Raw genomic sequence first — 10,696 nt, forward strand, 5'->3', positions numbered from 1 at the left:
TATTGCATTTTTGTAAACAATAATACAGGTCTCAGAGAGTTTACTAATTGTTTAAATTGGAAAATAAGGTATGGGTTGCTATCATGTGTATAACAGAGTGGGGAGTAGCTTCAGAATTTTAGTTTCCTTTAATAAAATAGAACTTGACACTGTACATTTCTAAACTCACATCAAGAGTAAAAAGCTGTAATAAAATGAACTGCCCAAAAAGCATGTATGCATGTCTTTGTTTCCCAACTAATGCTAGTTAAAAAAATGGAAGTGCTGTTTGCGTGGCACAATGCAGACCTCAAAGGATATGCTGCTCTCCTCCATCAAGGAGTTAATAAGCACATTTAGTTTTAGCTCCACATATTTCAAAACTTCTGTGGAGAACTGCATGTAACGAATTCTTTGTTAATAAGGCAATAACGGTATATATAGTTAATGAACTACATTTATGACATTATTAAGGACTCACCTTCATAACCTTATGAGTAACTAACTTAGTTTGTCAATATTTTATGTATCTTACACATCTTTCAAATTCTTAGTGGCTTTTACAGCTTCACATAAGTTTCTGGATTGAAATCTTATTTCCAAACCAACTATATGCTAGTAAAATGATACATATTTTTGAATCATAAAAAAGAAATGTCAGAACAAGTGAAAGGAAATTGGAATTAAGTAGTTGATGATTGTCATGCAGGTTACTGGGTAAAGTGTGTGTTTAACATGGGTCACTCAACGTAAGTGCAACTTTGTAGCCCACTGCATGAATTCTCCCTTCTTCTGTCTGAATAAGAAAGGTATCCTTCCTTGTTGGATAAAACTAAGATATGATGTAGTATGTGTAGTTCTATGGGTTTCAACTAGGCTATATTAAACTTCCAGTGGGTCCAGTGTTGTGATCATAATTAAATGACCACTGTATTTTAAAAACAAACCCAGAATGCTTTCACAAACTGAAAAAAGGAGTAAATAGAATCCATATAATCTTATTTGTGATGTAAAGCAGCTCTTACTATCATTGTTGGAAAGGATTGCATTAAGAATCTATAAAATTGCCTACTTTTCACCAAATGGGTTAGATTTGCAAGATTACTTTTTTTTTTTTTTTAAAGGGAAACATTTGCTTCGTAACTTAGCAAAACTTGGCATGTTTTTTATCCCAAGAAATTACTTTTGTGGGGCTCTTGGGTGGCTTAGTCAGTTAAGCGTCTGTCCTCTGCTTAGGTCATGATCCAGGGTCCTGGAATTGGGCCCCATGGCGGGCTCCCTGCTCGGCTTGACCCCTCTCTCGTGCGTGTGTGAGCGCATGCTCTATCTCGTGCACATGCTCTTGCTCTCTCGATAAAATCTTTCTAAAAAAAATTACTCTGTCTTTAGTCCTAGTGGTGGTAGTTCTTTAAGTCAAATTGAGAAGCCCCCCCCCCCATAGAAGTGAGTAAATTCTTCGGGGAAAAAGTATAAATTAAGAGGTAACCCCCATAATGCCTTTCCTGTGTTTTAACATTCTTTGCAAATGATGTGAACTTAGAAAGTTGTTATCACTGTCCTAACTTAACTGACATGCTTAGTACTCTTACGAAATACTTGACACCATCAAGATTCAGTGCTTACTGTCTACATAAATATTAACCTTAGTTTTGGTCACTCAATAAGAGGTGTCTGTGACCTCCCCTATTAATACACAACAGTTGATTATGTCCCTAGATTAAAAAGTATTCTGTCAAATAATTGTTATGTATGTTAATAGAGAAACTGTAGAGGAATTGTGTTTCTCTTAAAGGCTGATGAGCAACAGCATTGGAGTTGAGGATAGAACCATTATCTGTTTTCTAACCCTCTGACCAATAAGCTTTTTGGGGGGTGGGTGAGCATAATATTACCCATTGTCCTTTGTCTGACTTACTGAGTTACTTTCCTGTGGTGTAATGTCTTGGTATTTTGTTACATGTTTCTGTTTACATGAATTTCCCCCTTTACCTTATGTATTCTCTATTGAAAATTCAAGTGAAATGTTATTTTAATGTTTGAGAGTATTCATGTCCTATTCACTGAGACTTCCAGTTTTCTTTAGCATATGTACAAAAGTATCTCGTGTATTAGTAATCACTTTCAGATCATTTATTGGGGTCAGACTTTTTTTTTTTAAGATCTTATTTTGGGGCACCTGGGTGGTTTAGTTTTTAATCGACTGCCTTCGGCTCAGGTCATGAGGTCCTGGTATCAAGCCCCATGTCGGGCTCCTTGCTCAACAAGAAGCCTGCTTCTCTTTCTCCCATTCCTACTGCTTGTGTTCCCTCTCGCTGTCTTTGTCTCTCAAATAAATTTTAAAATCTTAAAAAAAAAAAAAGGTCTTATATTTAGGGGTGCCTGAGTGGCGAAGTCAGTTGAGCACATGATCTCAGTCATGAGATTGAGCCCTGCGTGGGACTCTCCGCTCAGCGTGGAGTGTGCTTGGGTTTCTCTCTTCCTCTGCCACTTCCTCTCCTCTCCCGCTCGCTCTCTCTAAAATAGATAAAATCTTCAAAAAATAAGATTTTAAGTAATCTATACCCAACGTGGGGGTTGAACTCATAGCCCTGAGATCAAGTCACATACTTTACCTACTGAGTCAGGCACCACTGGGGGGTCAAACTTTATGTTAAGGTTCGTGGGATCTATAGTGATGTCCCCTCTTTCTGATACTAGTAATTTGTGTCCTTTTTTTTTAGTTTGGCTAGAGGCTTCTCTGTTTTACCTTCTTAAAGAATCAGCTTTTGGTTTAATTGGCTTTCTCCATTGATTTCCTGTTTCCATTGGTACCTGCTGATTTTTATTTCTTATTTTTGATTTAATTTGCTCCTATTTTTCAGTTTCCTAAGGCAGAAGCTTTGATGATTGATTTTAGGTCTTTTCTAATGTTTGAATTAAATGCTGTAAATTTTCCTGTAACGACTTTACATCCCACAAATTTTGCTAAGTTTTTATTTTCATGTAGTTCAAAATATATTTAAATCCTGAAAGATTTCTTCTTTGACTCATGCATTGTTTAGAAGTGTGTTAAGTGGGGATTAAGTGTTTTTTTTTTTCCTTGTGTAATTCCATTGTGGTCTGAATGTAGACACTGTAGGATTTCTGTTCTTTTAAATTTGTCCAGGTGTATTTTATAGCCAAGAATGTCTTGATGAATGTTCCATGTGAGCTTAAAAAGAATGTGTGTGTATTCTGCTCTTAGATGTCATTTAAATTGAGTTGATGGTTTTGGTTTTAGCTATTTTCTTACTGGTTTTCTGCCTGCTCAGTCAGTCAGAGGGGTGTTGGACTCAGACAGTTCTCCTTGCAGTTCTCGGTTTTTGCCTCACCTCATGTAGTTTGACACTTTGTTAGGTGTGTACATGTTAACAGTTGTGTTGTAGAACTAACCCCTTTATCATTTATCTGTATCCCTGATAATTTCCATGTTTTGAAGTCTACTCTGTCTGTTATTAATATAGGTACTCCTGCTTTCTTTTGATGAGTGTTAGCATGGTGTATCTTAAATCTTCATTTCCTTTTTTTTTTTTTTTTTTTTTTGAGACTGTGTTTTGGAGCAGTTTTAGACTTACAGAAAAGTTGAGGAAGGAATATAGACCACACTGCCACACCAGCATCCCCCATTATTAACATTCCCTGCCAGAGTGGAACATTTCATTTAATCTGATGATCATATATTGACACATAATCACCCCAAATCCAAGTTTACATCAGGGTTCAGTCTTGGTAGTGTGTATTTTTTGTGTTTGGACAAACGTATTTATATGTATCCCTTATTACAGTATATAGAGTATTTTCACTAAGAAATCCTTTGTTTTTCACCTGTTCATCCCTTCCTCATCCTCAACCCCTGGCAACACTATCTTTCCGCAGCCTCTCTGGTTTTGCCTTTTTCAAAATATTATATGGATGGAATGCAAGATGTAGCCTTTTCAGATTTACTTCTTTCACTTAATACACATTTAAGTTTCTCCTGTGTCTTTTCATGGCTTGGTAGTTCCTGTATCATGGCTTATCCATTTGTCTACTGTAGGACTCAGTAGGCTGAGCCCAAGTTTTGGCAGTTAAAGGAAAGCTGCTACAAGCACTGTGTGCATATTTTTGCATGAACATAAGTAACTCCTTTGGATAAATACCAAGGAGCATTATTGGCACGATTGATATATACCAGTATATTTAATCTTATAAGAAATACCAAGGAGCATTATTGGCATGATTGGTATGTACCAGAGTGTGTAATCTTATAAGAAACCACCAAACTGTCTTCCGAAGTGGCTGTACCACTTTGCATTCCCTCTAGTAATGTATGAGAGTTCGTGTTGCTCCAGTTCCGTTCTGACCAGCATTTGGTGTCAGTGTTCCAGTTTGGGACATTCTCAAAGATGTGTAGGGGTATCTCGTTTTAATTTGGGTTTCCTTGATGACATAATGATGTGGCACATCTCTTCATTTGCTTATTGCCATCTGTATATCTTCTTTGGTGAGTTTAGGTCTATGGCCCATTTCTTTGGGTTTGCTCATTGGATTTTAAAAGTTCTTGGTATATTTTGAGTATAGTCCTTTATCAGATGTGTCTTTTGCAAGTATTTTCTTCACTGTGGTTTGTCTTCTCTTTCACTCATTATCTGATAACTATTTTTAATCTATGTATGTCTTTATATTTATTTATTTAGTTCTTTTAAAAAAGATTTATTTGTTTATTCATCGGAGAGAGAGAGAGAGTGCACACAAGCAGGCAGAGTGGCAGGCAGAGGCGCAAATAGAAGCAGGCTCCCTGCCGAGCAAGGAGCCCGATGTGGGACTTGATCCCAGGACCTTGGGATCATGACCTGAGTCAAAGGCATCGGCTTAACCGACTGAGCCACGCAGGCGTCCCTGTCTTTATATTTATATTTAAAGTGAGGTCTTGTTTTTTGATCCGTCTGACAATCTGTGTGATAATTGGTATATTTAGACAATTGGCATTTACAGTGGTTGTTGACATAGCTGGATTAATATCTACCATATTGGTTATTTTTCTAATTGTTGCCCCTGTTCTTTGTTTACAATTTTGCCTTCCTGTTTTTGCCTTGCACTTTTTTTCTGCCTTTCAGTGGGTTTTAATTGAGCATTATATATGATTATATTTTCTCTCCTTTCCTAGCATATCAGTTACACTTTACAAAAGAAACCTTTTTTAGTGGTTGCCCTAGTGTTTGTGATACATATTTACTGCTATTCCAAATCCACTTTCCAATAACACTATGTCCTTCATGGGTAGTGTTGAGTACATTATAATAAAATAATCTTCCTTCTTCCCTCCAGTTTCTCATGTCATTGCAGTCATTCATTTCACTTACACATAAGCATATAGTTAAATATACATGGTCAAACACAGTGTTGCTGCTGTTCTTTTGAACAAACTTGTCTGTTAAGATCAATAAGAAAAGAGGTTTTTTTTTTTTAATGCCTTCACTTATTCCTTTGATAATGTTTCTCTGTGTAAATTAAGTTTCTGACTTGTATCATTCTCCTCTTATCTAAAGAACTTAACATGACAGCTCTACTGGCGACAAATCCCTCAATTTTTGTTTGTGAGTCTATTTCTCCCTCACTTTTGAAAGATAATTTTGCAGAGTGCAGAATTTTAGGCTGGCAGGTTTTTCTCCCTCGACATTTTAAGTACTTCACTCTTCTTGCTTACATGGTTTCTGAGAAGTCAGATTTAACTCTTATCTTTGTTCCTCTGTAAGGTGTTTCTTTTTCCTCTGGCTTCTTTCAGGACTTTTTCATCTTTGATTTTCTGTAGTTTGAAAATGACGGATATAGATACAGGCGTCGGGGCATTCATCCTGCTTGGTGTTATCTGCTTTTCCTGGATATGTGGTTTGTATCTGCCATTACGTTTCTCTTCTTTGTTATTCCCATTATGTGTATGTTACACCTTTTGTTGTTGTCCCACAGTTCTTGGATATTTTTCTGTCTGGGTTTTTGTCCCTCCCTCTCCCAGTCTTTTTTCCCCCCGCTTCTTTGCTTTTTTTTTTTTTTTAAAGATTTTATTTATTTATTCGACAGAGATCACAAGTAGGCAGAGAGGCAGGTGGGGGTTGGGGGGAAGCAGGCTCCCTGCTGAGCAGAGAGACCAATGTGGGGCTCAGTCTCAGGAGCCTGAGATCGTGACCTGAGCCGAAGGCAGAGGCTTAACCCACTGAGCAACCCAGGTGCCCCCTTCCTTTGCTTTTTAAGTTTGGGAGGTTTCTGTTGTGATCTCCTCACATTCAAGAGATTCTTTCCTTAGCCATGTCTAGTCTGTTAATTAGCCCGCCAAAGGCATTCTTCATTTGTCACATTTTTTTTAATCTCTAGCATTTCCTTTTGATTTTCTTAGAATTCATCTCTGCTAACATTGCCTATCTGCTCTTTTCTATTGTCTTCTTTATCCAATAGAGCCCTTAACATATTACAGTTGTTCTAAATTCCCAGTTTAATAATTCTATCATTCCTGCCATGTCTGAGTCTGGTTCTAATGCTTGCTCTCTCCTCAAACTGGTTTTTGCCATGTATGTATTTTTTATTTATCGATTTATCTGCTTATCTAAATATCTGTTTATTAAGTTGGCTCTAAGCTCAAAATGGGGCTTAAACTCTTGACCCTGAAATCAAGAGTTGTATGTTTACTGGCTGAGCCAGCCAGACACCCCTGTTTTTTGCCTTTTAGTATGTCTTGTCTTTTTTTTTTTTTTTTTTAATTTCTGGACATGATGTAGAAAAGGAACTGCTACAAATAGGCCTTCAGTAATGTCATGTTAAGGTGTCAGAGTAGGGGAAGCATCTTATACTCTTATGATTAGGTCTTGGTCTTTTAGTGAGACTTAGGCCTCTGGACTATAAACTTCACATGTGGTTCTTAATTTTTTCTTCCCCTTCAGTGGAATAGGATGACTAAAGTGGGCTGCCTGCCAGTCAGTTAGGCTTTGATAAAACCCTTTTGTAAGTTAGGGCCTGGTTACTTTTTTGAGAGCAGACCTTGCTAAAAACACGGTGCTCTGGCATATTTCAAAATGGTTTCTTTTCCCCTTCCTCTGCCAGCTGCACGAGATTTTTCTCCAATATTTACTGTGAGAAGCTGGTACAAGTAAAGCAAAAGTGTGGGGGCTGTTGAAACTTTTAACTGGGTTGTCCATACTGAGCCTCTAACAATTCCTCAATTACAGTTCAAATGTCCCTACCCTGGCCCTGGTTCCTACAGAGATTTCTGTTTCTGCAGGTTGTGATTCTCTGTATTCACCTGTTGGGCTCCAAGTTGGGGGGCACCAGTTTGCCCTGTGATATTTCTCTTATGGACCTAAAAATAGGTGTTGATTTTTCAGTGTGTTCAGTTTTTGACTTCTCATTAGGACAGAGTGGCAGCTTCCAAGCTTCTTACATGCATGCTGGACCAGAAACCAGATATCCTGGATAAAACTTCCTTATATGTGGACGTTCTGATTCTTGGTATGGAGGTGAGTGACTTCTGATTTGAAATTAGAAACAAGTGCTTAATGCTTCCTGGTGACATGTTGGATGTTTCAATATTGTAAATATTAACTAATATTTACCAACTTTGGTAGAGTATATATGAGAACTTAGGTTGACTTATAAAGAGCAAATGGTTGGTATATCTGACAAGTACATTATCCGAAGATCTGGTTTAGGGGACAATTATTGAAATAGTTCTAGAGTCTGGTTACCTATTCAGATGGTTGAATTCTGAGAAAGTGACTAGAGATAATCTACTACCAGCCTTTTCCTAAGGATCAGTAGAGTTAGTGTTCGTATAGTATTGATGCACCAAAAACTCTTCCCAAATGACATTAATTTATATTACCACTTTGTTATTTTTAGGAAAATGGTAGGAATGAAATAATAGTCTTAATTTATAATCTCATTAAGGCAATCTAGGTATTTAAAGGCAACATTAATATAAACATGGAATTGATCAGGACTTGGTTCTAAAATTTACTCCTGAGAATTGGTTAAGCCTAGCATATTTTTGATTTGATAAATTTCTCCTTCTAGCATATACGCCGTAATATTGTATTCATTGTACCTAACTTAAAGGAAGTTACCACTACTGGAAGGTTATGTGGTTGCTTTTGTTTCTTACTATCTTACCAATCTCCCTTTATCCCTGTTTCCACAAACCACATAAAAAGGTTAAGTGGCTATATTCTAGCAACAAAAAGTCTGGGAAATCAATAGCAAAAGTAATAATCTGGACTCAGGTAAAGAATAATTAAGGCAGGGGCACCTGGATGGCTCAGTCAGTTAAACATCCGACTTGATTTTGGCTCAGGTTATGATCTGAGGGTTGTGAGACTGAGTCCCATGTGGGGCTCCGTGCTGGGCATGGAGCCCACTTAAGATTCTCTCTCTCTCCGTCCCTCTGTCCCTCCCCACCTCTCCCTCTCTTAAGAGTTAAAAAAAAAAAAAAAAAGGCAGCTGTACTAGTTAGTGAGTAGATGCTAATGAGGTCCTTTGTGTTTTAAAGGTCAGCGGAGTCAAGTGTCTTCCTGACCATGTCAGGAATTTCTGCATTGTTCTCATGGTATATTTTGAATTATACTGGGCATTTAAATATTCAGTGCTGTCTGTGGGGGCTTAGCACTGCCATCTGCAGGCAGGGAGTTGGTTTTCAGGAACTGACCAATTCGTTGGTGTCCGTGGCTCTTTTTTTAAGGCTGGGTTGAGTGCCATTCAAGTAATAGAGATGTATATAGCACAGACTGGGCAAGGTTTGTCTCCTGCCTAGCCTTGAAGAGGTGAGGAATGATTTTTAAAAGGGGACAGGGGGAAGGGTTGCCTAACAAAAAGGCAATGCAGTTTTTAAAATGGGCTCCAAAGATGTACAAACGACAATAAGCACATTAAGAGATGCTCAACATAGGGGTGCCTGGGTGGCTTAGTCCGTTAAGCGTCTGCTTTTGGCTCAGGGCATGATCCCAGGGTCCTGGAATCCAGCCCCGCGTCAGCCTCAGCAGAGAGCCTGCTTCTCCCTCTTCTGGCCACTTTGTGCTCTCTCACTATCTCCGTCTCTCTCTTTCTTAAAAAAATAAATAAAATCTTAGAAAAGATGCTCAACATCATTAGCCATCAGGTAAATGCAAATCAAAACCACAAGATGCCACTTCACACTAGGATAGTTGTAATAAAAAACCTAATAACAGGTGTTAGGATATGGAGAAATTGGAACCCCATACATTGCTAGTAGGAATGCAAAATTGTGCAACTACTTTGGGTAACAGTCTGGCAGTTCCTCAAAAGGTTAAATATTTTCCATATGACCCAGCAATTCCATTCCTAGATACATACTCAAGAGAAATGAAAACATATACTCAAAAACTTGTTCACGAATGTACAGCATTATCCAGAGAGGCCAAGAAGTGGAAGTAATTCAAATGTCTCTATCAAGTGATAAATGGATAAATAAAATATGGTGTGTCCTTACAATGGGATATTATAAAAAGGAATGAAGTACTGATAATACTACAATATGGAAGAACCTTAGAAACATACTAAGTTAAATAAGCTGGCCACAAAAAGCTACATAAGTAGGGGCGCCTGGATGGCTCAGTGGGTTAAAGCCTCTGCCTTCGGCTCAGGTCATGATCCCAGGGTCCTGGGATAGAGCCCTGGGCTCTCTGCTCAGCGGGGAGCCTGCTCCCCCCATCCCCACCTCTCTGCCTCTCTGCCTACTTGTAATCTCTGTCTGTCAAATAAATAAATAAAATATTAAAAAAAAAAGGCTACATGAGTATATGATTCCATTTGTATGAAATGTCCAGAATAGGCAAATCCATAGAGGCAAAAAGTAGGTAAGTGGTTTCGAAGAGCTGAGAGGAAGGGGGAACGGAGTGACTGGTAATGAGTATGGAGTTTATTTCTGATGCCAGGTTTTGACAATTGATTTCATGTGCAGTTAACAGAAACTCTTAAAGAGGAAAAAAATAAAGATCAATTTTGGATTGAAGAACCAAAGCATTGTGGGATTCTTTCATTTAGGATGCAGAAAAATGACACAAGCTAGGCTGCAACAAGGCAGATTTTTTTAAGTATCTAGTAAAATGACATGAAAGAGGTAATATAATTCAATTATTTAGAATACTTAAAAATTCTACAGTTTTAGTAGAAATATTTGGTTTGAGCTATTCAAACACTAAACCCAGTTTTTCTGAGAAAAACCGGCTTTATTTCTAAATGCTTTTATCCCTAGATACACCATTTTTCCAAACTATTCCACAGAGGAAATAAAGTTTATATATAATACTCTTAAAAGTGGGTATATCACGACACCTGGGTGGCTCAGTCTGTTAAGCTGCTGCCTTTGGCTCAGGTCCTGATCTCAGGGTCCTGGGATCGAGTCCTGCATTGGGTTCCTTGCTCAGCAGGGAGCCTGCTTCTCCCTCTGCCTGATCTGCCTGATAATACCCCCTGCTTGTGCTCTCCCTGACAAATAAAATCTAAAAAACCCCACAAAACCTGGGTATATTGTTTGTCCAATATAAGAACGCCAAATGAAGCCTATCCAATTCCCTAGCAAACCATTTTCAATTTCAAGAAAATAAATGAGATGAAACAAATAATGCATACTGGGAATACTTCAAATACGGTAAGATGAACATCAGCAGCAATCCAGGATAAAACCATTAAAGTCAGTTCCTGGGCAAAATGGATTGCA

Source organism: Martes martes (assembly GCF_963455335.1).
Source record: "Martes martes genome assembly, chromosome: 1".
Lineage (NCBI taxonomy): Eukaryota > Metazoa > Chordata > Mammalia > Carnivora > Mustelidae > Martes > Martes martes.